We start from the raw sequence: 24,597 nt of genomic DNA, 5'->3' as shown, positions 1-24,597 counted from the left end.
ACATCTAATAATGATGGCAGGTTGCAGCGTACACAACCCCTGCCTATGACTTTGGATGACAGCCCCAGCACCTTAACACTGCATTATACAAGCATATTATTCAACTTGATTGCATACATCTCAAGTCCCTTCTCATACAACCTTGTTATTCAGGTTACTCACAGATTAACTGACAAACCACCTCATCATATAGATGAAAGAGACGAAGTGACTTGGGCCAAGTCATAGATAATTGGTGACAGAATTAGAACTGAATATCAAGTCCCCTGAATCCTAGTTTACTCAGTGCCATATATTTTACTCTCTGCCTTCCTACTCTGAGTGAATATGGCAAAGCCATCATGACAAATTAACAAGCATGAATATATTAACTGTGAAGCGATCAATTTTTGCATACAGTACATATTTTTCTACAAAACAGCTGCAAATGTCATCAACACAGGTTTACTAAACATTGTAAATATTGTAAAATGTTTAGTAATACAAAATAATAGTCTTAGCATTTTGATCAATTTAATAGATGCTGGCATACTGTGTACAAATCTATGAAAACTAAGGCTCTAGCAAAGAAATTATAATGTGTCATATGCTCTTGGTAACTATTGTTCCAAAAAAATTACTTGTGGGATGTGGTTTTATATAGAATCCATCTGGTGCTTGAATCCACAATAGCCTTTCTTTTACATTCACTCACGTGTATATAAATGGCTGTACATGTAAATCTATCAAAAGAACCCATTATGAATTCCTGATTCTCATATCAATAGGGATAAACATATATAGGAGGCATTAACATCACAATGTAAAAAGAAACCAAGAATTCAAACTCCATGTGCCTTCATATACATACAGTTATTGATGGGATGGCACTAAGCAAAATTCATTAAGTTAAATACTGGCTTGAAAAATATAATTTAAATGTTATTATTTTTCTTTGTTTTAAAATAATGAGTGGCCTTTATTAAGTAAATACTGCCCTTATATCCAGGCAAGAGAGACTTCTGCCCCTAATCCTTCTGTTCTTTAGGTGGTCTACATAACACAAACACAATAAAAGCATAAAAGTATTAAAGAACATCTGGGGGCCACTGTCATTCAGGATGACTCAATGGTACTAGAGCACAGCCTAACTCTAAACCCATTCTAATAGCTTACACAATTCAGGCCTTTAAGACACAATTATCCACATCTCTTGACTTGCATTTCTAGAACAAAAAAGAAAGGCAACTGCATGTGAATGCTGTGAAGATTTGTAGGCTATTCCAAGGTTACCATTGGCAATGGACACTGCTTCAGAGAGGAGGAGCAAGGGGGTGGCTGAAGAGTTTAAGAGTAAAGACAAATCATTCAATTACTTAGATCCTCCTTTGTTGATAGCATTAATGGAATAGTTTTCTATATCTAAATTCAGAGCATCTGCTTCTAGGAGTATATCCTAAAGCAAAAATTAGGAATATGATTTTTTTAATGTATAAGAATTTTCTTAGTGGCATTATTTTTTATATTGAAGAAAACAACCCAGATTTCCAACAATAAAAGAAGGGCTAAATATAAGAATACACTAGTAAGTAGAAATAGGACCAAAATTATTCTAAATATGTTTTAGGGAGTATTTATTGAATTAGAATAATATCCTAAAGAAATCTGCATGTTTAACATGAACCCAAATGTATTTACATAAAAGGATATAATAAAAAACATTAATAATAGGTGTATCAATTTGAATGAGTTCAGGTTAATCAAGAGTACTCTATTGTTACTTTAAACAGAGGAATATTTACTGTTAGTATAACAAAAAGGCTGGAGGTAAACTGTACCATTGTAGTTCAATAGCTTAACTCTATCATCACAGATCAAAGTTCTTTCTAGTCTTCCATTCCATTGTGCTTACCAAGTTAGTTTTTGTCTTGCAGTTTGTGGTCTCATCAGTTGCAAGATGACTGCCAAAGCTCCAAGCTATATATATTGTCAAAGAAAAAAAATTGTACAGACAATGTAAAACAGGCAACGATGATTTTATTCAAAGTGTTTTAGTTTTCTAAGCTGCTGAGAGCAGATATCATAAAATTGGTTGGCTTTTAACAATGGGAATTTATTAGTTTACAAGCTTAAAGATTTAAAGCCATGAAGATGCCCAAATCAAGGCATCATCAAGATGATGATTACTTCCTGAAAAACAGCTGCTGGCAATCTTGGATTCCTCTGCCACATGGTATTTTGGTTTGCTAATGCTGTCAGAATGCAGTACACCAAAATTGGATTGGCTTTTAGAAGGAGATTTATCAGGTTGCAAATTTACAGTTCTAAGGCCATGAAAATGTCCAAATTAAGGCATCAATAAGAGGATACCTTTAATTAAGAAAGGCTGATCACATCCAGGGTTTCCCTGTTACATGGAAAGTCATAGCAATGTCTGCTGGCCCTTCTTTCCTGAGTTGGCCTCAAAATGGCTCTCTCAGCTCCTGCAGATTCTTCTGGTTTCTCCTGGAACGTTTTCTTTCTCTAAGTGTCTATGGATCCTCTCTTAGCTTCTCCAGTCCAAACTCTGAATTTCATCTCTTAGTTTGGCATCACTCGGGGCACTTTCTGTCTGCCTCTAAGCATTTGTGCTTTCTCCAAAATGTCTCCCTCTTAAAAGACTCCAGTAAGCAGATTAAGTCCCACCTTAAATGGGCAGGGTCACATTTCCATAGAAACAAACCAATCAAAAATTCCCACTCAACAATAGATCTTCCTGCACAAGGTTGGATTAAAACAACATAGCTTTTCTAGGGTCGTAACACCAACCTACAAGGGAAGGTGAATGATGGTGCCTTCTGATCATCTACCTTCTCTCTCCTTGCTTTCAGCTTCTTACTTCTGTGGGTATCTCTCTCTCTTTCTCTTACTCTCTCTCTCTCTCTCTCTAGTCATTCTGTTTATAAAGGACTCCAGTAAGAAGATTAAGACCCACCTTGGGCCACATCTTAACTGAAGTAACCTAATCAAAAGTCCTGCTTATAGTAAGTTTTCACCCACAGGAATGAGCTAGTTTCAAGAACATGATTTTCGGACTTCCGGAGAAGATGGTGGCTTAGTAAGACGCGCGGATCTTAGTTTCTTCTCCAGGACAGCTACTAGGGGAGTAGAAACGATACAGAACAGCACCCAATGCCACAACAGAGATAAAAAAGACAGCGTACCCCATCCTGGAACGGCTGGCTGGCTGAGAGAAGCCACTCAGGTGAGATCGCCGAGGCGCGCGGGCTTCACCAGGCGGGGCGGCAAGCGGCCAGAGACACTCCCTTCCCCCTTCCCGGGCCGGCTGGGAGAATTGGAGAGGCGGTCCCCTGAAACCGCGCGGCTGGCGCCCACACCACGCGCGGCCCACCGGACCAACTGAGAGAATTGGATCGGAAATCCCCAGGCTGCGGAGAATGGTGACGGGTGGGGGAGGCCCCTTCCAAACCCGTGACTCCCCGGGAACGTGCACTCTCCCGGGCGGGCCCCGCTGCAGCTGGCGCCCTCCCGCCGTGCTTGTCGCCCGGGCGACTAGGAAATTCGGACAGGCGCTTTCCCGGGCTGCGGCAGCCAGCAACCCTCCCCGCGTCCGGACCCCGGGCCGGCTCGAACTCTTCCAAGCTGCTTCGGCTAGCGAACCTCCCGGACGGCGAGAGTTTTCCAAAGTTAAAGGACCCACAGCACCTTTTACTGGTGGGACCCGCAGACAAACGTGTGCCATGAGCGCCACCTACTGGGCAGGATAAGAAAAACAGAACCCAGAGATTTCACAGAAAAATCTTTCAAACTTTTGGATCCAATACCCAGGGAAATCTGTCTAAATGCGCAGACGCCAACAGAAGATAACGGATCATGCTCAAATAATTGAAAATATGGCCCAGTCAAAGGAACAAACCAATAGTTCAAATGAGATACAGGAGCTGAGACAACTAATGCTGAATATACGAACAGAAATGGAAAACCTCTTCAAAAACGAAATCGATAAATTGAGGGAGGACATGAAGAAGACATGGACTGAACATAAAGAAGAAATAGAAAAACTGAAAAAAAAATCACAGAATTTATGGAAGTGAAGGACAAAGTAGAAAAGATAGAAAAAACAATGGATACCTACAATGATAGATTCAAAGAGACAGAAGATAGAATTAGTGATTTGGAGGATGGAACATCTGAATTCCAAAAACAAACAGAAACTATCGGGAAAAGAATGGAAAAATTTGAACAGGGTATCAGGGAACTCAAGGACAATATGAAGTGCACAAATATACGTGTTGTGGGTGTCCCAGAAGGAGAAGAGAAGGGAAAAGGAGGAGAAAAACTAATGGAAGAAATTTTCACTGAAAATTTCCCAACGCTTATGAAAGACCTAAAATTACAGATCTAAGAAGTGCAGCGCACCCCAAAGAGATTAGACCCAAATAGGCGTTCTCCAAGACACTTACTAGTTAGAATGTCAGAGGTCAAAGAGAAAGAGAGGATCTTGAAAGCAGCAAGAGAAAAACAATCCATCACATACAAGGGAAACCCAATAAGACTATGTGTAGATTTCTCAGCAGAAACCATGGAGGCTAGAAGAGAGTGGGATGATATATTTAAATTACTAAAAGAGAAAAACTGCCAACCAAGACTCCTATGTCCAGCAAAATTGTCCTTCAAAAATGAGGGAGAAATTAAAACATTCTCAGACATAAAGTCACTGAGAGAATTTGTGACCAAGAGACCAGCTCTGCAAGAAATACTAAAGGGAGCACTAGAGTCAGAACCGAAAAGACAGAAGAGTGTAGAAAGAAGGAAAGTCAGATATGATATATATAATACAAAAGGCAAAATGGCAGAGGAAAATATTATCCAAACAGTAATAACACTAAATGTTAATGGACTGAATTCCCCAATCAAAAGACATAGACTGGCAGAATGGATTAAAAAACAGGATCCTTCTATATGCTGTCTACAGGAAACACATCTTAGACCCAAAGATAAACATAGGTTGAAAGTGAAAGGTTGGGAAAAGATATTTCATGCAAATAACCAGAAAATAGCAGGAGTGGCTATACTAATATCCAACAAGTTAGACTTCAAATGTAAAACAGTTAAAAGAGACAAAGAAGGACACTATATACTGATAAAAGGAACAATTAAACAAGAAGACATAACAATCATAAATATTTACGCACCAAACCAGAATGCCCCAAAATACATGAGGAATACACTGCAAACACTGAAAAAGGAAATAGACACAAATACCATAATAGTTGTAGACTTCAATTCCCCACTCTCATCAATGGACAGAACATCTAGTCAGAGGATCAATAAAGAAATAGAGAATCTGAATATTACTATAAAGGAGCTAGACTTAACAGACATTTATAGGACATTAAATCCCACAACAGCAGGATACACCTTTTTCTCAAGTGCTCATGGATCATTCTCAAAGATAGACTATATGCTGGGTCACAAAGCAAGTCTTAACAAATTTAAAAAGATTGAAATCATACACAACACTTTCTCAGATCATAAAGGAATGAAGTTGGAAATCAATAATAGGCGGAATGCCAGAAAATTCACAAATACGTGGAGGCTCAACAACACACTCTTAAACAACGAGTGGGTCAAAGAAGAAATTGCAAGAGAAATTAGTAAATACCTCGAGGCAAATGAAAATGAAAACACAACATATCAAAACTTATGGGACGCAGCAAAGTCAGTGCTAAGAGGGAAATTTATTGCCCTAAATGCCTATATCAGAAAAGAAGAAAAGGCAAAAATGCAGGAATTAACTATTCACTTGGAAGAACTGGAGAAAGAACAGCAAACTAATCCCAAAGCAAGCAAAAGGAAAGAAATAACAAAGATCAGAGCAGAAATAAATGAAATTGAAAACATGAAAACAATAGAGAAAATCGATAAGACCAGAAGTTGGTTCTATGAGAAAATCAATAAGATTGATGGGCCCTTATCAAGATTGACAAAAAGAAGAAGAGAGAGGATGCAAATAAATAAGATCAGAAATGGAAGAGGAGACATAACTACTGACCTCACAGAAATAAAGGAGAATAATAACAGGATACTATGAACAACTTTACGCTAATAAATACAACAATTTAGATGAAATGGACGGGTTCCTGGAAAGACATGAACAACCAACTTTGACTCAAGAAGACATAGATGACCTCAACAAACCAATCACAAGTAAAGAAATTGAATTAGTCATTCAAAAGCTTCCTAAAAAGAAAAGTCCAGGACCAGATGGCTTCACATGTGAATTCTACCAAATGTTCCAGAAAGAATTAGTACCAATTCTCCTCAAACTCTTCAAAAAAATCAAAGTGGAAGGAAAACTACCTAATTCATTCTATGAAGCCAACATCACCCTCATACCAAAACCAGGCAAAGATATTACAAAAAAAGAAAACTACAGACCAATCTCTCTAATGAATATAGATGCAAAAATCCTCAATAAAATTCTAGCAAATCGTATCCAACAACACATTAACAGAATTATACATCATGACCAAGTAGGATTCATCCCAGGTATGCAAGGATGGTTCAACATAAGAAAATCAATTAATGTAATACACCATATCAACAAATCAAAGCAGAAAAATCACATGATCATCTCAATTGATGCAGAGAAGGCATTTGACAAAATTCAACATCCTTTCCTGTTGAAAACACTTCAAAAGATAGGAATACAAGGGAACTTCCTTAAAATGATAGAGGGAATATATGAAAAACCCACAGCTAATATCATCCTCAATGGGGAAAAATTGAAAACTTTCCCCCTAAGATCAGGAACAAGACAAGGATGTCCACTATCACCACTATTATTCAACATTGTGTTGGAGGTTCTAGCCAGAGCAATTAGACAAGAAAAAGAAATACAAGGCATCAAAATTGGAAAGGAAGAAGTAAAACTATCACTGTTTGCAGGCGATATGATATATACGTCGAAAACCCAGAAAAATCCACAACAAAACTACTAAAGCTAATAAATGAGTACAGCAAAGTAGCAGGTTACAAGATCAACATTCAAAAATCTGTAGCATTTCTATACACTAGTAATGAACAAGCTGAGGGGGAAATCAAGAAACGAATCCCATTTACAATTGCAACTAAAAGAATAAAATACCTAGGAATAAATTTAACTAAAGAGACAAAAAACCTATATAAAGAAAACTACAAAAAACTGCTAAAAGAAATCACAGAAGACCTAAATAGATGGAAGGGCATACCGTGTTCATGGATTGGAAGACTAAATATAGTTAAGATGTCAATCCTACCTAAATTGATTTACAGATTCAATGCAATACCAATCAAAATCCCAACAACTTATTTTTCAGAAATAGAAAAACCAATAAGCAAATTTATCTGGAAGGGCAGTGTGCCCCGAATTGCTAAAAACATCTTGAGGAAAAAAAACGAAGCTGGAGGTCTAGCGATGCCGGACTTTAAGGCATATTATGAAGCCACAGTGGTCAAAACAGCATGGTATTGGCATAAAGATAGATATATCGACCAATGGAATCGAATAGAGTGCTCAGATATAGACCCTCTCATCTACGGACATTTGATCTTTGATAAGGCAGTCAAGCCAACTCACCTGGGACAGAACAGTCTCTTCAATAAATGGTGCCTAGAGAACTGGATATCCATATGCAAAAGAATGAAAGAAGACCCATCTCTCACACCCTATACAAAAGTTAACTCAAAATGGATCAAAGATCTAAACATTAGGTCTAAGACCATAAAACAGTTAGAGGAAAATGTTGGGAGATATCTTATGGATCTTACAACTGGAGGCAGTTTTATGGACCTTAAACCTAAAGCAAGAACACTGAAGAAGGAAATAAATAAATGGGAGCTCCTCAAAATTAAACACTTTTTGTGCATCAAAGAACTTCATCAAGAAAGTAGAAAGAAAGCCTACACAATGGGAGACAATATTTGGAAATGATATATCAGATAAAGGTCTAGTATCCAGAATTTATAAAGAGATTGTTCATCTCAACAACAAAAAGACAGCCAACCCAGTTACAAAATGGGAAAAAGACTTGAACAGACAGCTATCAGAAGAGGAAATACAAATGGCCAAAAGGCACATGAAGAGATGCTCAATGTCCCTGGCCATTAGAGAAATGCAAATCAAAACCACAATGAAATATCATCTCACACCCACCAGAATGGCCATTATCAACAAAACAGAAAATGACAAGTGCTGGAGAGGATGCGGAGAAAAAGGCACACTTATCCACTGTTGGTGGGAATGTCAAATGGTGCAACCACTGTGGAAGGCAGTTTGGCGGTTCCTCAAAAAGCTGAATATAGAATTGCCATATGACCCAGCAATACCATTGCTGGGAATATACTCAAAGGACTTAAGGGCAAAGACACAAACAGACATTTGCACACCAATGTTTATAGCAGCGTTATTTACAATTGCAAAGAGATGGAAACAGCCAAAATCTCCATCAACAGAAGAGTGGCTAAACAAACTGTGGTATATACATACGATGGAATACTATGCAGCTTTAAGACAGGATAAACTTATGAAGCATGTAATAACATGGATGGACCTAGAGAACATTATGCTGAGTGAGTCTAGCCAAAAACTAAAGGACAAATACTGTATGGTCCCATTGATGTGAACAGACATTCGAGAATAAATTTGGAATATGTCATTGGTAACAGAGTCCAGCAGGAGGTAGAAACAGGGTAAGATAATGGGCAATGGGAGTTGAAGGGATACAGACTGTGCAACAGGACTAGATACAAAAACTCAAAAATGGACAGCACAATAATACCTAATTGTAAAGTAATCTTGTTAAAACACTGAATGAAGCTGCATCTGAGCTATAGGTTTTTGTTTTGTTTTGTTTTGTTTTGACTTTACTATTATTACTTTTATTTTTGTCTGTATATTAACATTCTATATCTTTTTCAGTTATGTTGCTAGTTTTTCTAAACCGATGCAAATGTACTAAGAAATGATGATCATGCATCTATGTGATGATGTTAAGAATTACTGATTGCATATGTAGAATGGTATGATTTCTAAATGTTGGGTTAATTTCTTTTTTTCCGTTAATTAAAAAAAAAGAGAAGGGGTAATTGGAGCTGAAGGGATACAGACTGTACAACCGGACTGGATATAAAAACTCAGAAATGGACAGCACAATACTACCCAATTGTAATGCAATTATGTTAAAACACTGAATGAAGCTGCATGTGAGGTATAGGTTTTTTGTTTTTTTTTTTCTTTCTATTAATGTTTTAATTCTTATTCTGTTGTCTTTTTATTTTTTATTTCTTTTTCTAAATCGATGCAAATGTACTAAGCAATGATGAATATGCAACTATGTGATGTTATTAAGAATTACTGATTGTACATGTAAAATGGAATGATTTCTAATTGTTTTGTTAATTCTTTTTTTAATTAATTAAAAAAAAAAAGAACATGATTTTCTACACACACAGTTAAAAACCACTGCATATAGCTACTTTGGTAGGAAAGAGAGAGTAGAACTTAACTCTGTTAAAATAAAGGACAGGGAGCATTTTAAGGGCCAAGGGTAAGTTTATGAAAAAGTACTTGAAGATAGTAAGTAGAGTTGGCCTCTGGGAGGGGTGAGAGATTTTCTGAGGTTGACCATCTGGTTCAAAATCTTTTCCTTTGAGGCAGTTAGGCCACCTGGAGGTTGCAAGGGCCAGGAGGTGGGGAGAGGGAGATAAAGAACTACTTAGAGGCTCTTAGATACCTGGCCAAGGTAAGAGGGAGGCCAGGGTTCTGGAGTCAGAGAAAAGCTTGTTCTAAAGTTTAAGGGGAGCTAATGAAAAGTTAGGCTGCCTTGGCCAATACTCACAAGATATGACAGAGTTCAAACAAGGAAGATGGTTGTTAGTGAGAGAGACTTTCTCCTAAAATACAGCCTTTTATTAGAAAGCATCTTCAGAAGATTTTTTTCTGCATCCCATAGGCCAGAACTCATCACATGCACATAAAGAGGAAAGAATAGTAGTATTACCCATGCTTGCTTTAGACCAAACCTGATACATCCCCTGGGACTGTGTATATTGTCACTTTGAAAAATCTGGTTTATTTTAGAAGGGAAAGGAGTTGGAAATGTCTATCAAATAAGTAACCAACAGTGTCTCCTACAAAGAATTATCACTGGACAGTAGAATTATAGTTGATTGTTTTGATCACTTTATATATATTTCTAAATTTTCTACAATGAGCACATATTATTTTATAATAAAATTTTTTTCTTAAAGATAATTCCTCCAATTTCTAAAGAATTCCTTCAGTTTGATGACAAATATATTAATATTCCAAGAGATATTTCCTCAAGGCTTACAAACCCATAATCCAATAAATTTGCCAAAACCTAATATGGCTCTGCTGTTATTTATGACCTCAAACCAAAATGACCTGTTCAATATGATTTAGGTTACAAGTAGGGGAAATTTTTATCTTGCTAAATTTAAGGAGCAATAAAAAGGAAAAGATAAATCTGAGTAGAAGCCTAGCAGGCAGGACCAATATTTGCACAGACATAGGATCCCAGTTGTTGCAATATTTTCTTGCCTAAGCTGCTTATTCCCTTGTTCTTTGGTGTTTGATATCTCTAGGTCCCAGATTTCCCAGGTAATCAGGTAATGTAGTCAATTTTAGAGTCTAATAAATATTTTAAAATATAGCATTAAGGAAAAATGCAAAGATAAAATCCTAAAAACAGATTTGGCAGCAGTTTAAAAGCTAATCTAGTCCCATGATCTGTGCTGCTTTTGGCATAATGAATTAGTTGTTATCAAGAAGAAGGAGAAAGCTACAAAGGCAATTAAGAGCTCATTATAATGTCATTTAAAATCAGAAATATGGTAGCATTTATATTTTAAATTTAGGTACCACGGCATACATAGAAATTAGCACACACTTTCTATCATGCCAATATTTACCTACTCCCTAAATTCATCTGCCTGTTACTACTTAATATGAACTTTTAGTCATAAACGTGAGGAAGTTAAGGAAGTCAAGATCTCAGAGACATTTACTTCCTTAAAGCGGGGACCATGCTTTCTCTCCTACGTCTGTTCTGTCTATGTCTGTTGAATTCTATTGCTGGCTTGCAGCAATCTTTGGGTCCTTGCTTTGATCTCTGCCTCTTTTCATACGGTAATCTCCTTGTGTTTGATCTTCGGGTTTTCAGTGACTTTTGGCTTCTGGCTCCTCTGCTGCCTCTCAATTTCTTCTCAGAATAAGGTCTCAGCCATATGAATAAGGCCTATTTTCAATCAGTTTGGCCACACTTAGATAGAATCTTAGACGATCTTCACAAATGAGTCCGCACCTTAATGGATAATACATCTTCAAAATATGACATTTACAAATAAGTTCTGAGAAAAGAAATAAAACAAAATGGAGTTACTATGGCTAAAAGATTTAAAATGGTATTGGGAGGCCACTACTCTTATGCATGTCTGTTAGGTATCACACACTGCCAAGGTATGCAAAACCAAAAGCAAAAATGTTTCTAGGGACATCTGGATACCAGGAACCAAAATGAAAAACCATCAGTGAAATGACTGTGTAAACTGTAATCAGTAAACTGTATGTACCCCAGAAAAGGCTATGTTCTTTTAATCCATTCCTGTGGGTGCAGGCCTACTGTGGGTGGGACCTTTCAGTTAGGTTATTGCAATTGAGATTTGACCTACCCCATTCAAGGTGGGTTTTGATCCTTTTACTGGAGTCCTTTAAGAGAGATGAAATTCAGAGAGAGCAGAGAGACAAAGCCCCTGGAGAAACTGATAGAGGAAGCCACTGAAGCCAGAAGCTGAAAGCAATGAAACCCCAGAGTGAAGAACCAGCAGACACTGACCATATGCCTTCCCATGTGACAGAGGTGCCCTAGACGCTGGCAGCCTTTTTCCAGAAAAGGTTGTGGACATTTTCATGGCCTTAGAACTGTAAATTTGTAAGCTAATAAATCCCCATAGTAAAAGCCAACCCATCTCTGATATATTGCATTTCAGCAGCTTTAGCAAACCAAAACACGGTCTAACTTGAAGGACATTGGAAAAGCCCCAAATATCCTCCAATCACAATTCTTAACAAACAATTTATGTAATCTTCTTTTTCATTAAAAGCCCTTGCTTGGAAGCCCCCAAGCGGGTCACAGTTTGGGTTGCTTCCTGAAGCTGTACTCCCTGAATTGCAAATCTAAAACCTCAAGTAAATGCTTTTGTTGCTTTGCAGCTCAGTTTATTTCTTGATTGACATTACACGGTATTAGAAGAGTCTTCTGAAGGGACTCACAACCTCAACTCAAATCATTGGATTTGAGCACAGTACCTGTTAGAACCCTTTGTACCCTGTTGTTTTCCAGCGGCTCAGGACTTCTCTTGGTGTATCCTCTTGGTCTGAACCTCCCTTCCCTTGGCTGAGGTCCTGGCCTTTTTGGGGCACCTTCTGGTTAAGGGCATTTTGAACTTGGTTCTTCTGGTTTTATTTTGAATTTTGTTGTTTTAGCTTGAACTTGTGGCTGCAGGCCTTTTGGTTTCCCTTTTCATTATACAAGAATTTCTCCTGTTTGGTGAATACTCAAATATTTGTAATCCCCTCTTTTTCTCTTTCTCTGATATTATTTAGAAGAATGCCTCCTAGCATTTTAATTGAACTTTGTCCTGAGAGCAATCCCGTTATCATTTTGGTGGGCATGGGTTAGTCATTTGATGCTATAAGAAAACCTTATGTCTTCTTTGAAAAGCCTTGGCTTCAAAACACTTGTGTAAGGATAAGGTGGTCATGGACAGGGAAAATTGACAATTGGGTCAGCTGCCACCCTCAAGACAATTTCCAACAAACTCGGAACCACTGATGGTGGGTGGGACAACTAGAACACAGGCTGTTTGTCAGGTTAAAGTGTCCTGTATAAGGCACACTGTAAAACACCTCATTAACCCAACCCTAAGATAAATCCTGTCAGAAATAATGGTGCACTGCCATCAAACTCTCCCACTGTTTTTATGTATAAGGATATGGTCTTGCATCATATAAATTCTTATCTCTCTGGACCTGAAATACTAACAATAATCTTGAATTACAATGGCCACAATCAAGTTCTTTTGATATGCCCAAATTAGTATATTTGTGCACACAAATTAAGGAATAGAGACTATAAGATCAAACAACCTAAATGGGATACCTTTTTTAATTGACACTTGGAAGCTTCCAAATGTATAACAAATTAAAAAATTGCCTCTCTTCAAGAAAAAAATGCAAAATGAACAAAACAAAGACTTATCTAAATGCATAACTAAACTTCAAAAACTTCTAAATTTTCTGAGGTTGCCTCAGCACCTCTTCTACTTTCTTATCCTCCTCCCTACAAGTTGCCCTTTTATAATAAGGGCCTTGAAGCTTCTTCAGACCCTCCTCTCCTAGTCCCTTTGAAAATAAAACCTAATAAAGGAGGCTCAAGAACTGCTCCTATCACCTACACTCCTTGGACTAAAGTCAAACTATAAGCCATAACCAAAAAAAATCCAAATCCTACTGAGGATCCCACAGAAAAAATAAATGCATTCTTTAATTTGTCTGTCAAATCAGCCAAATGAGTATCTGATTCCAAAATTGCTGCTTTAAAGGACTCCTTGCAGAGAGCTTAGGAAAAGTAAAAATTTAGCCTTAATAATTTAAAAAATTTTAGCCTCTGGCTAAAAAGACTAGACTGAACCATATTACCCTTTCTGATTCTCCCAATCCTACTGCTTCCCTTTGTGTTCCTTCCATATATCCTTTGCCTGAGTACTAAAATTTGGCAAATTTCCTATGAAACAAGACATTGTAAGACTGCCAAAATGGCTTCCTTGATAACTTTTAGCCCCCGATCAAGTGCAGAGCTCAGGGCTATTATTAAGGAATTTCCCAATCTTAAAATGGACCAATTTTATGAGAAATTTAGAATTCTGATTGAAGTATATTATCCAGGATTGCCTGACCATTTTTAATTTATACGTATGGTTTTGAGTCTGAATGAAAAAAAAAAGTGGATTGAGGTGGCTAAATGGGAAAGTCAAAGATGATAAAAGGGACCTTACAAATACAGAGAAGAACACTCTTAGAAAGGCCAGCTAAATTACAAAGGACTTATTAAATGCCACACCAAAAGTTTTCTTCATGAAAAAAAACCAGTTAGTCAATAGTCCAAATTTGTAAACAAACAAGCAGAAATGATAAATCCATTTGTAATTCTAAGCAGCAGCTGTCTTAGAACTTTGCTGCTTATTTAGGTCTTTCACCTTTTGCTGAAGCATTTAAAAGACAACAACCTCATTATTTATCTATGAACTTAAACCTGATCATAGGAAATTAATTAAAAAACATAAACTTGAGTGGAAAGCTGCTCCTTTAGATAAATGTTAAATTAGCTGAACCTTAATCTTAAAAGAACTCTGAATCAGTATAAAAATAAAGTGATAATAAAATAACAGCTTTATAATTATAATAACTCCAAAAAGGTGGAATACAAAAATTATAAAAGTGTCCCTGATTGCCTTTTTAATGACAATTAATATAAAAATAGAAGTACCTCTAAAGAAGGAAACATAAAGGACAATATCTATATATATTGCAAGCAACAGGAACGTTGTAAATGAGATTGTCCAATTTTAAAGGAAGAAAGCAAGCACTGGGCACATAAAAGACCCAGTTAAAAAAATGTGTTCCTAATGTGCATTTAACCAAATTAGGTCATTATTTGGATAAGTTTTGTCTTGATAGTAATTGTGTTTTGTAAGATGTCAGCTTAAAGACAGTTTCCAAAATTATCTTGTTAACTTAAGTGTATAAGGTATACAGGATGTGTTTATATTAAAGAAAAAGAAAATAGTTCTGTCCTAAAAAAAAAAAAAGACTGGTTGTTATAAAATAAGAAAGAGGAAATGTAGGATAAAACCTGAATGGATATAGAAAGTTATAAAAGATTGATGGAAAAGGAATTTTGTTTCTCATGAGTAAGTTGGATAAGGATCAGTGAATCTATAAAACCTTTTAAAGCCTTAGTATCAAATAGCATAACAATGCCAGACTAAAATTTGGTTTTCTTTCTATTAAAACAACAAGGTTTCTTGGATTATTGATCTATTCTTAATAAGAGATGGTAAAGGTTTTTCCTGAATAATCAATGTAAATGGAGAAAGTGTATTTTATCAAAACAATTTATTGTATTTTATGTTAACTTTGTCATTTTTTACTGTTTAAAAGAAATAAGTCTTCTTTTAAGAAAAAAAAAACAGGCTTTTAACCATCATATTATCTCTTATATTTACTTTTAAAATCTTTTATTGTTACTTTAATTAAAAAGGAGAGCCAAAGACTGTTTCACAGTGACCTGTGATCCTATTAGCCAAAGAGTTCAAATCCTGACAACTTTTAATATTTTGCCTTCTTAAATCAAATGCTAAATGGTTATCTTTTTTTATTTCCAACTTTCTTTAGAATTTTCCACAGGGCCCCTGGAATATCACAAAGAATCTACTCTTTCATATTATAAAAAAAAAAGAGGTGCTAGAAATGTTTATTTGATGTATTATAAATTACATAGGAAGTGTCAGCAAATTAAAAGGGATGTTCTAACCTTCTATTTGTTGGATTCATATAAATAAAATGTTATTAGTATATATTTATGCCAGGAATTATATAAACATCCTAACAATTTATCAATCTCCTTCCTGTCCAGAAAAGATCCTTTACTAATCTGCCTCATATTAGATAACAGTCTAATATTATCAGTCATAATTTCAGTTATTCTTAAAAATATATTACAACCCACAAAACAAACCAAATTTCCTTCTCAATTGCATTATTTAATAACAAACTCACTAGATCTTTCACTTTTATGAAACAGTAATAAGTTAACCATAACTATTTTTTGTCTATATTATGTTTTATCTTTTGTATTCCACTGATAATTTTTTATTTTATTCTGATGTTTTTCTGAAAACACTTGAAATGAACTACAGATAGGTGCTTGTGTTAGTCTGAATCTGTGGTGGATCCCTGAAAAGCCATGCCCTTTGATCCTCATTCTATATTGCCAGGTGGGAGCATTTTGATTGTTTCCTTGAAGATGTTACCCACCCAATTGTGGGTGGTAACTTTTGATTAGATGATTTCCATGGAGGTGTGTCTTCACCCACTGAAGGTGGAGTTGCTTGCTGAAATCCTTTAAAAGAGGAAACATTTTGGAGAGAACCCCTTTTGGTAGAGTCACGTAAAAGCCAGCAGATGCCACCATGTTCGCCATGTGTCCTCCCAGCTGAGAGAGAAATGTTGAACGTCGTTGGCCTTCTTGAACCAAGGTATCTTTCCCTGGATGCCTTAAATTGGACATGTCTATAGACTTGTTTTAATTGGGACATTTTCTTGGTCTTAGAACTGTAAACTAGCAACTTATTAAATTCCCCCTGTTAAAAGCCATTCCATTTCTTGTATATTGCATTCCAGCAACTAGCAAACTAGAACAGTGTTCCAACAAAAAATACTGTTTCAGAGACCTGTAAAAAGATCTGTGTCAGGTAAACTAGGGCACCAGCTTCTAATGGCATTGCTTAAAGAATTTTAGGACCATAACATGGGATGTGCTGGTTTGAAAGGATGTATGTCCCCTAAAAAAGCCATGTTTTAATCTATATCCCATTTCATAAAGGCAGAATAATCCCTAATCAATACTGTATGTTTGAATCTGTAATCATATCATCTCCCTGGAGATGTGATTTAATCAAGAGTGGTTGTTAAACTGGATTAGGTGATGACATGTCTCCACCCATTTGGGTGGGTCTTGATAAGTTTCTGGAGTCCTATAAAAAAGGAAACATTTTGGAGAATGAAGGAAATTCAGAGAGAGCACAGAATGCTGCAGTACCATGAAGCAGAGAGTCCACAAGCCAGCGACCTTTGGAGATGAAAAAGGAAAATACCCCCTGGGGAGCTTCATGAATCTGGAAGCCAGGAGAAGAAGCTAGCAGATGATGCTGTGTCCACCATGTGCCCTTCCAGATGAGAGAGGAACCCTGACTGTGTTCACCATGTGCCTTTCCAGATGAGAGAGAAACTGCGGCTGTGTTCACCATGTGCCTTCTCACTTCAGAGAGAGACCCTGAACTTCACTGGCCTTCTTGAACCAAGGTATCTTTTCCTGGATGCCTTTGTTGGGACATTTCTATAGACTTGCTTTAATTGGGACATCTTCTCAGCCTTAGAACTGTAAACTAGCAACTCATTAAATTTCCCTTTTTAAAAGCCATTCTGTTTCTGGTATATTGAATTCCAGCAGCTAGCAAACTAGAACATGAGACTCACTCAAAATTCCCAAAAATCTAGCAGAATGATAATGGAGACATGAAATAGCTAAAACAACATTAAGAGGAGCAAAAACTGATTACTTAGGACTTAATTAATTGATTAAAAAATTGATTTTGCTAAAAATCTTGCTTTCTTTAATGCAAGAAATCCCCTTTACTTTTCCTTTCAACTATCAAAAACTCATAAAATATTCATCTTTTTCTTCCTGCCTAATGCTCTAGATTCAGAAATCCTTACTGAATATTCTTATTTTTATTAAAATATATATCCAATAAAAATATGCTCCTTGTTAACAGGATATAATTGAAGACTCTGGTTATATAACCAAAGCTTTAACTGAAATATCATAATTAAAAATGATGCCAGGAAGACGTCCTGGGAAGATGGCACAGTAAGGATCTCCAGGACTCAGTCCTCCCATAAATAAACTATTACACAGGTAGGAAATGTCTAAAACAACTATTGAAACTCCAGAGGCCAGAAGAACACTGTGCTGCATCAATAACTAAATTGCTCCCCCCTTTCACAGCAGGCCACTACAGGGACCAGTACCTGGCTAACTGCCAGTGAAAGAAATGGATGTAAAAATCCCCTTCTCCAAGAACAAGGGTATACATGGCCAATCGTTGATCATGGCTTTTAATTAGCAAATTCAAATCTCGGGGCCTGACTCTGAGAGCAAGTATTGTTTCAACCTTCTCTGGACATGGACAATTGTGCTAGAGATTTAAAGATGGAGCATTCCTCAGGGCTGTGGGAGGCAATTAGTTGAAGGTCTGTACTTGCTGGGCAGACCAGAAAAGCTGAGCTTTGGGGAGCCATTGGAGAAGTTTTTGGAGCCCTTCCTGATCCCCTCTCTAGAACACTTTGGAACTGGTCTACACCCCTTCGTGAGTTTCTAGTCCTGTTTTGGCTGGGAAAGACTGACTTGGGAAAGTCGTCTCCAGGTCACTCCCCTCTAAGAATTGCCCTCCAGGCAAAAGCGGTGTGAGACAATGAAAGGAGTGTAAAAAACTATAGAAGCAGACAGTCTGGGGCAAAGTCCTGCCAGCATTAAATAACTGGGAGAGAAAAGTCTATCTCCTGGGAAACAGAGGGGACAACCAAACTCCTGGAAACAGAGAAACTCCAAAAAAACTAACAAGCAAAATCACAGAGCAAGCAGAAATCCAGAAAGACAGGGAAAACCCTGCTCACTGCATCCCCCTTGGCAGACCTTCCTGAAGCTCAAGAAACTCTGTCTTATAACAAGCTGATTATAAAACCAAGAAACAGATATCCCAGGAAGTAAATTCCAAAGTTAAAACTTAAAAACTTACAGTATGCAAAAAAAAAAAAAATAGAGCGTAAGACCAACAAAACAAACAGGAAATTATGATTCACCCAAAGGAAAAGGACAAAAATACAGAAAACACCAATGAAGAAGATAAGAGTATAGACATACCAAATGAAAACTTTTAAAAAATGATCTTAAAAATATTCAAGATGATAAAGGAAAATACAGAGAAAGAACTGAAGAATATCAGGAAATCAATGAATGAGCAATAAGAGAAAATTTGTAAGGAGATAAAAATTTTAAAAAGGAATCGAACAGAACTACTGAAGTTCAAGACCACAATAACTGAAATAAAAAGTGCCCTGGAGGGTTTCAAGAGCAGATTGGATCTTTCAGAAGATATAATCAGTGAATTGGAAGACAAGATTGTCTTCCAAAATGTGGCAGAGATTAAGACATTCTCAGATACACAAATGCTGAGGGGGTTCATCTCCACTAGACCAGCCCTAGGAGCAATGCCAAAGAAAATTCTTCAGAATGAAAGGAAAGGATACTAGACAATGGTTCAAAGAAGCAATAAGAAATAAACCTAGGATAAAAATTAACCATTTGGGTTATTATAAATGCCAGTAGTATTGTATTTAATTATCTGGTATATAACTCCACTTCTTACTTCCTACAAGCACTATAATGGAAATGCATAAAAATTATGATAAATCTATGACTTGGGACATACAATGTATGAAGATATAAGTTGTAGCAAGTACAAAAATGGTAGGAGTCAGTTGGGCATAGGAAAATTATATGTGCATGTTATTGAAGATTAGTATTAAACCAAAAATGATTGTTATATATTTAAGAGGTTAAATTTTAGCCCATGGTAACCACAAGGAAAATAGATGAAAAAATTTCCAGATACATGTGAAATTGCACTCAATATGGTTCAACACAAAAAATAAATAAATGTAAAAAGTAGACAAATGGAATGAGGAACAAAGAAGGTATAAGGCTTTACAAAGTCTTTTATATATAATTTATAATTATAAAATATATGCACCTAATATTAGAACTCCAAAATGCATGAATCAAATACTGGCAGATTCAAAGAGAGAAAATGTTGATTCTACATTAATAGTAGGGGATTTTAACACACCATTCTCAATAATGGATAGAATATCTGGTAAGATCAATAGGATGTACAGGAACTTGAATGATAAGTTAAACCAACTAGACCTAACAAATATATATAGAACACTGCACCCAACACAAACAGAACACACATTCTTCTTAAGTGCACGTAAATCATTCTCAAGGATAGACCAGAAGTTGGGTCAAAAAACAAGTCTCAATAAATTAAAAAATATTGAAATCATGCAATTTATGTTATCTGACCTAAATCAAGAGCAGAAGGAGAAATGGAAAATTCATGAATATGTCAAAATTAAACAACATACTCTTAAACAACCAATGAGCTAAGCATGACATCAACTGTAAACTAGGAAATATCTTGAGGTGAATGAAATGAAAATACAACTGCAAAGCCAGTGCTGAGGGGGGAAATTAATAGCTCTAAATGCTTACATTAAAAAATAAAAAGACTTCAAGCAAAGATCTAGCTTCAAAACAGCAAGAACTAGAAAAAGAAAAGTAAACCAAACCCAAAGTGAGCAGAAGGAAGGAAATAATAAAGACTAGAGTAGAGATAAATTATATAGAAAGGATTAAAAAAACAAAATCATCAAAACCCAAAGCTGGCTTTTTTTTTAAAAGATCACAAAATCAACAAACCTGTAGCTATACTAACAAAGAAAAAAGAGAGGATACAAATAATGAAAATCAGAAATGAAAAGGAGGATGTTACTGCTGATCCTGTTGAAATAAAAAGGGCTATAAAAAGATACTATGAACAATTGCATGTCAATAAATTAGATGACCTAGATAAAATGGACAAATTCTTAGAAACATGCAAACTACCTACTTGGAGTCAAGAAGAAATAGAAGATCTCAACAAACAAATTATTTGTAAAGAGATTGAATCAATCATCAAAAATCTCACAACAAAGAAAAACCCAGGACCAGATGCCTTCACAAGGGAATTATATTAACCATTCCAAGAACAATTTGCTCAAACTCTTCCAAAACAATTGAAAAGGAGGAAACATTCCCTAACTCATTCTATGAGACCATCATCATCCTTACATCAAAGTTGGATAAAGATACCACAAGAAAATGGACCTACAGACCAATATCCCTTATCAATATAGATGCAGAAATCCTCAACAAAATAACTATCAACCCCCACCAACAGCATATTAAAATAATTATGCATCATGATCAAGTGGGATTTATCTGAGGTATGCAAGGGTGGTTCAACATAAGAAAATCAATTCATGTAATACATCACATTAAAAGAATGAAGAAAAACCCTGCATGATCATCTCAATCAATGTAGAAAATGCATTTGACAAATGCAGTACACTTTTTTGAAAAAACTCTTACAACACTAGGAGTAGAAAGAAACTTCTTCAACCAGATAAAGGACATATATGAAATGGCCAAGCTAACATCCTACTTAATGCTGAAGGACTGAAAGCTTTCCCTCTAAGATAAGGAAAAAGACAAGGATGCTCATTGTCCCCACTGTTATTCTGGAATAGTTAATATTGTACTGGAAGTTCTTGCCAGAGAACTTAAGCAAAAAAAAAAGCCACCTAAATTGGAAAGGAAGAAATAAAATTGTCCTATTTGCAATGATAAGATTCTATAAACAGAAAATCCTGAAAAAATCCACAACAAAGGTACTAGATATAAAAATGAATCCCTAGAGAAATCGTGGGTAGAAAACCAACAAGTAAAAATCAGTGGTGATTCCATAGACAAACTGAAGAGGAAGTCAAGAAAAAAAACCCATTTACAATAACAATGAAAAGAATAAAATATCTAGCAATAATTTTAACCAAATATTTAAAGGATTTATACATGGAAAACTACAAAACTTTACTAAAATAAGTAAAATATCTAAATAAATGGGAGTATATTCCCTGTTCGTGGATTGGACTGCTAAATATTAAGATGTGAATACTACCCAAAGCAATTTGTAGAGTCGTGCAATCCCAATAAAAATTACAACAAAGTTCTTTTCAGAAATGGAAAGCCCAATCATCAAATTTATATGGAAGTGTAAGGGGCCCTGAATACCTAAAGCCATCTTGAAAGAGAAGAAAAAAGTGGAATACTCACACTTACCAATTTTAAAACTTATTACAAAGTCACAGCAAAAAAACAAGCAAACATAGCAAACAAAGCATAGTACTGGACAAGGACAGCCATAGGTCAATGGAATAAAATTGAGAGCTCAGAAATCAACCCTCACATTTATGACCAACTGATTTTTGACAGGGGGACAAAGCCCATTCAATTGGGAAAGAATGTTCTCTTCAACAAATGGTGGTGGGAAAACTTGATTTGCATTTGCCAAAAAAGGAGAATCCCTACCTCATACCATATACCCAAATCAACCCAAAACCAATCAAAAACCTAAATATAAGAAACAGAACTATCAAACTTTCAAAGAAGACATAGGCAAGCACCTTCAGGACATTAGGTGTCCTGACACCTAATGCACTGGGCAATTGTTTCTTAAATTTTATACCCAAAGCATAAATAGCCAAAGAAAAAGATAGAAAAATGGGGCTTAATCAAAATAAAAAACTTTTGTGCTCAAAGGACTTCATCAACAAAGTTAAACAACAAACAACAAAATGGAAGAAAATATTTGGAAACCACAAATCCAATAAAGGTTTAATATACAGTGTATATAAAGAAATCCTTCAATTTAACAAAAAGATAAAAAAATTAAAAATGGGCAAAAGACTTGAACAAACATCTCTCCAAGGAAGATAAACAAATGGCCAGAAAGCACATGAAAAGATGCTCAACATCATTAGCCATCAGGGAAATGCAAATTAAACCATAATGAGACACTATTTCCACTTATTAGAATGGCTGTTATTAAAAAAAAGGAAAATAAAAACTGTTGGAGAGGATATGGAGAAATACAGATACTCATTCACTACTGGTAGCACTGTAAAATGATGCAATCACTGTAGAAGAGTTTGGTGATGCCTCCAAAAGTTAAGTATAGAAATACTATATGACCTAGCAATCCCACTACTAGGTATATACTCAAAAGTAGTGAAAGCAGGGACCCAGATAGGTATTTTCACACTGATGTTCATAGCAGCATTTTCACAGTGCCAAAAGATGGACACAACCAAACTATCAGCCAATGAATGGATAAATAAAATATGATATACACACACACACACACACACACACACACACACACACACACACAATGGAATTATTTGTCAGTTGTAAAAAAGAAGCCCTTATACATGTGACAACATGTATGAACCTTGAGGATATCGTGTTGAGTGAAATAAACAGAAACAAAAGGACAAATATTGTGTGAATTCCCTCATTTGAAACAATTACAATAAGCATAGAGTCAGAATTTAGAATATAGGTTACCAAGGGACAGGATAGAGGAATGGGAATTTAAGGCTTAAAATGCACAGTGTTCCTAATGGAATGATGGAAATATTTTAGTAATGGATGGTAGTGATGGTAGCATAGCATTGTAAATGCAATTAAAACCATTGAAATATATATATGAATGTGTTCAAAAGGGGAAATATTAGATTTCATATACAATAATAAAACAGACTTTTAAAAAAATTCATGGAACTCTACTACACAGTGAACCCTAAGTCAAACCATGGACTTTAATTAATAGTGCAATTATAGAAGCGTGCTGTCTTCATAACAAATGTTCCATAGTAATGCAGAGTTGGTGGTGGGGTGGTATATGGGAAACCTATGTTTTATGTATGATAGTTCTGTAAAGCCGAAACATTTTCTGGAAAAAAAAAAAGGTACTGGCCAAACCTTGGATCTTGCGGTAACTAGAATCTCAGCATATTAAAAACTTTGCTAATCTTTTTTCCTATTATTAATAACAGTGTCTCTTAGTCATTGTCTCATATCTAAAATAATGGCCAAGTTACCCATGGAGCTATGCAAATGTGTGAGATTCTTAATCTTAAAGCTTGTACTTATAAAATGTATGGTGAAATTAACTATAACTAATGCCTAAGCATCAGTTATTGAGAACCACTTTCTTCAAATGTGGCTCCTCTCTTAGCCAAACTCTGCAAATAAAACAGTAATTATGGCTAGGAGATTTAAAATAGAATGGGAAATTCAGGGTGAAAGTCTCCCTGGAGATGTGCGACATGATTCCCAGGGGTGAATCCAGACCTGGCACCATGGGATCAACAATTTCATCCTGACCAAAACGGGTAAAAGAAGTGTAACTAATAAAGTATCAGTGGCAGAGAGAGTTCAAATAAAGTCAAGAGGCTACTCTGGAGGTTGCTCTTATGCAAGCTTCCGTTAGACTTTGCTACCTATCATAACCTGCCAACCCCCAACCAGGACCATTCCAGCCAATCCTAAAGAACACCTAGGGCAATATATGAGATTCCACAAGGGCTCCATGCACTAGAGTAATGTTTCAGAAATGTACAAACTCCAAATGGGTCCCTGGTTCAGATAAGTCTTAAAACCTAGAGCCCCAGCCTCTCTAGAGCATCTGATAGTTCCATCTCCCTACCCCATATTAGTGACAGACCCTTACAACATGAAAAATTTAGAATGGCCATAGCCCAAACACCCCTAAAAAGAGGGATGGTATGATCAGTGGTAATGGTGGAGATATACAGAGAAGATAGGATTTAACAAATGAATATGAATGCTGAATCATTAAATTGTTATCTCTTTTAGTCCCCAGTATTTCAGAACAGCTAGAAGTAACAACTAGAAGGGTCTGTAAGTAATATGGGATAGGGAGATGCAACTATCTGATGCCCTGGAGAGGCTGGGATACATTTCA

General features: G+C 36.1%; 1 long non-coding RNA gene across 1 annotated transcript in view; it reads right to left on the bottom strand.

The window, feature by feature from the left end:
* Positions 1-1,871: 1,871 nt before the first annotated feature.
* The window catches only part of LOC143687118 (uncharacterized), a 120,283-nt gene continuing 97,557 nt past the window's right edge, over positions 1,872-24,597 (bottom strand). The window contains exon 3 of the long non-coding RNA XR_013177436.1: positions 1,872-1,956. This is a non-coding gene — a long non-coding RNA (uncharacterized LOC143687118). The remainder of the gene's footprint in view (positions 1,957-24,597) is intronic.

Source organism: Tamandua tetradactyla, chromosome 1 (assembly GCF_023851605.1).
Source record: "Tamandua tetradactyla isolate mTamTet1 chromosome 1, mTamTet1.pri, whole genome shotgun sequence".
Lineage (NCBI taxonomy): Eukaryota > Metazoa > Chordata > Mammalia > Pilosa > Myrmecophagidae > Tamandua > Tamandua tetradactyla.
Note: the sequence above shows the minus strand (reverse complement) of the source record. Positions and strands in the feature narration are given on the sequence as shown.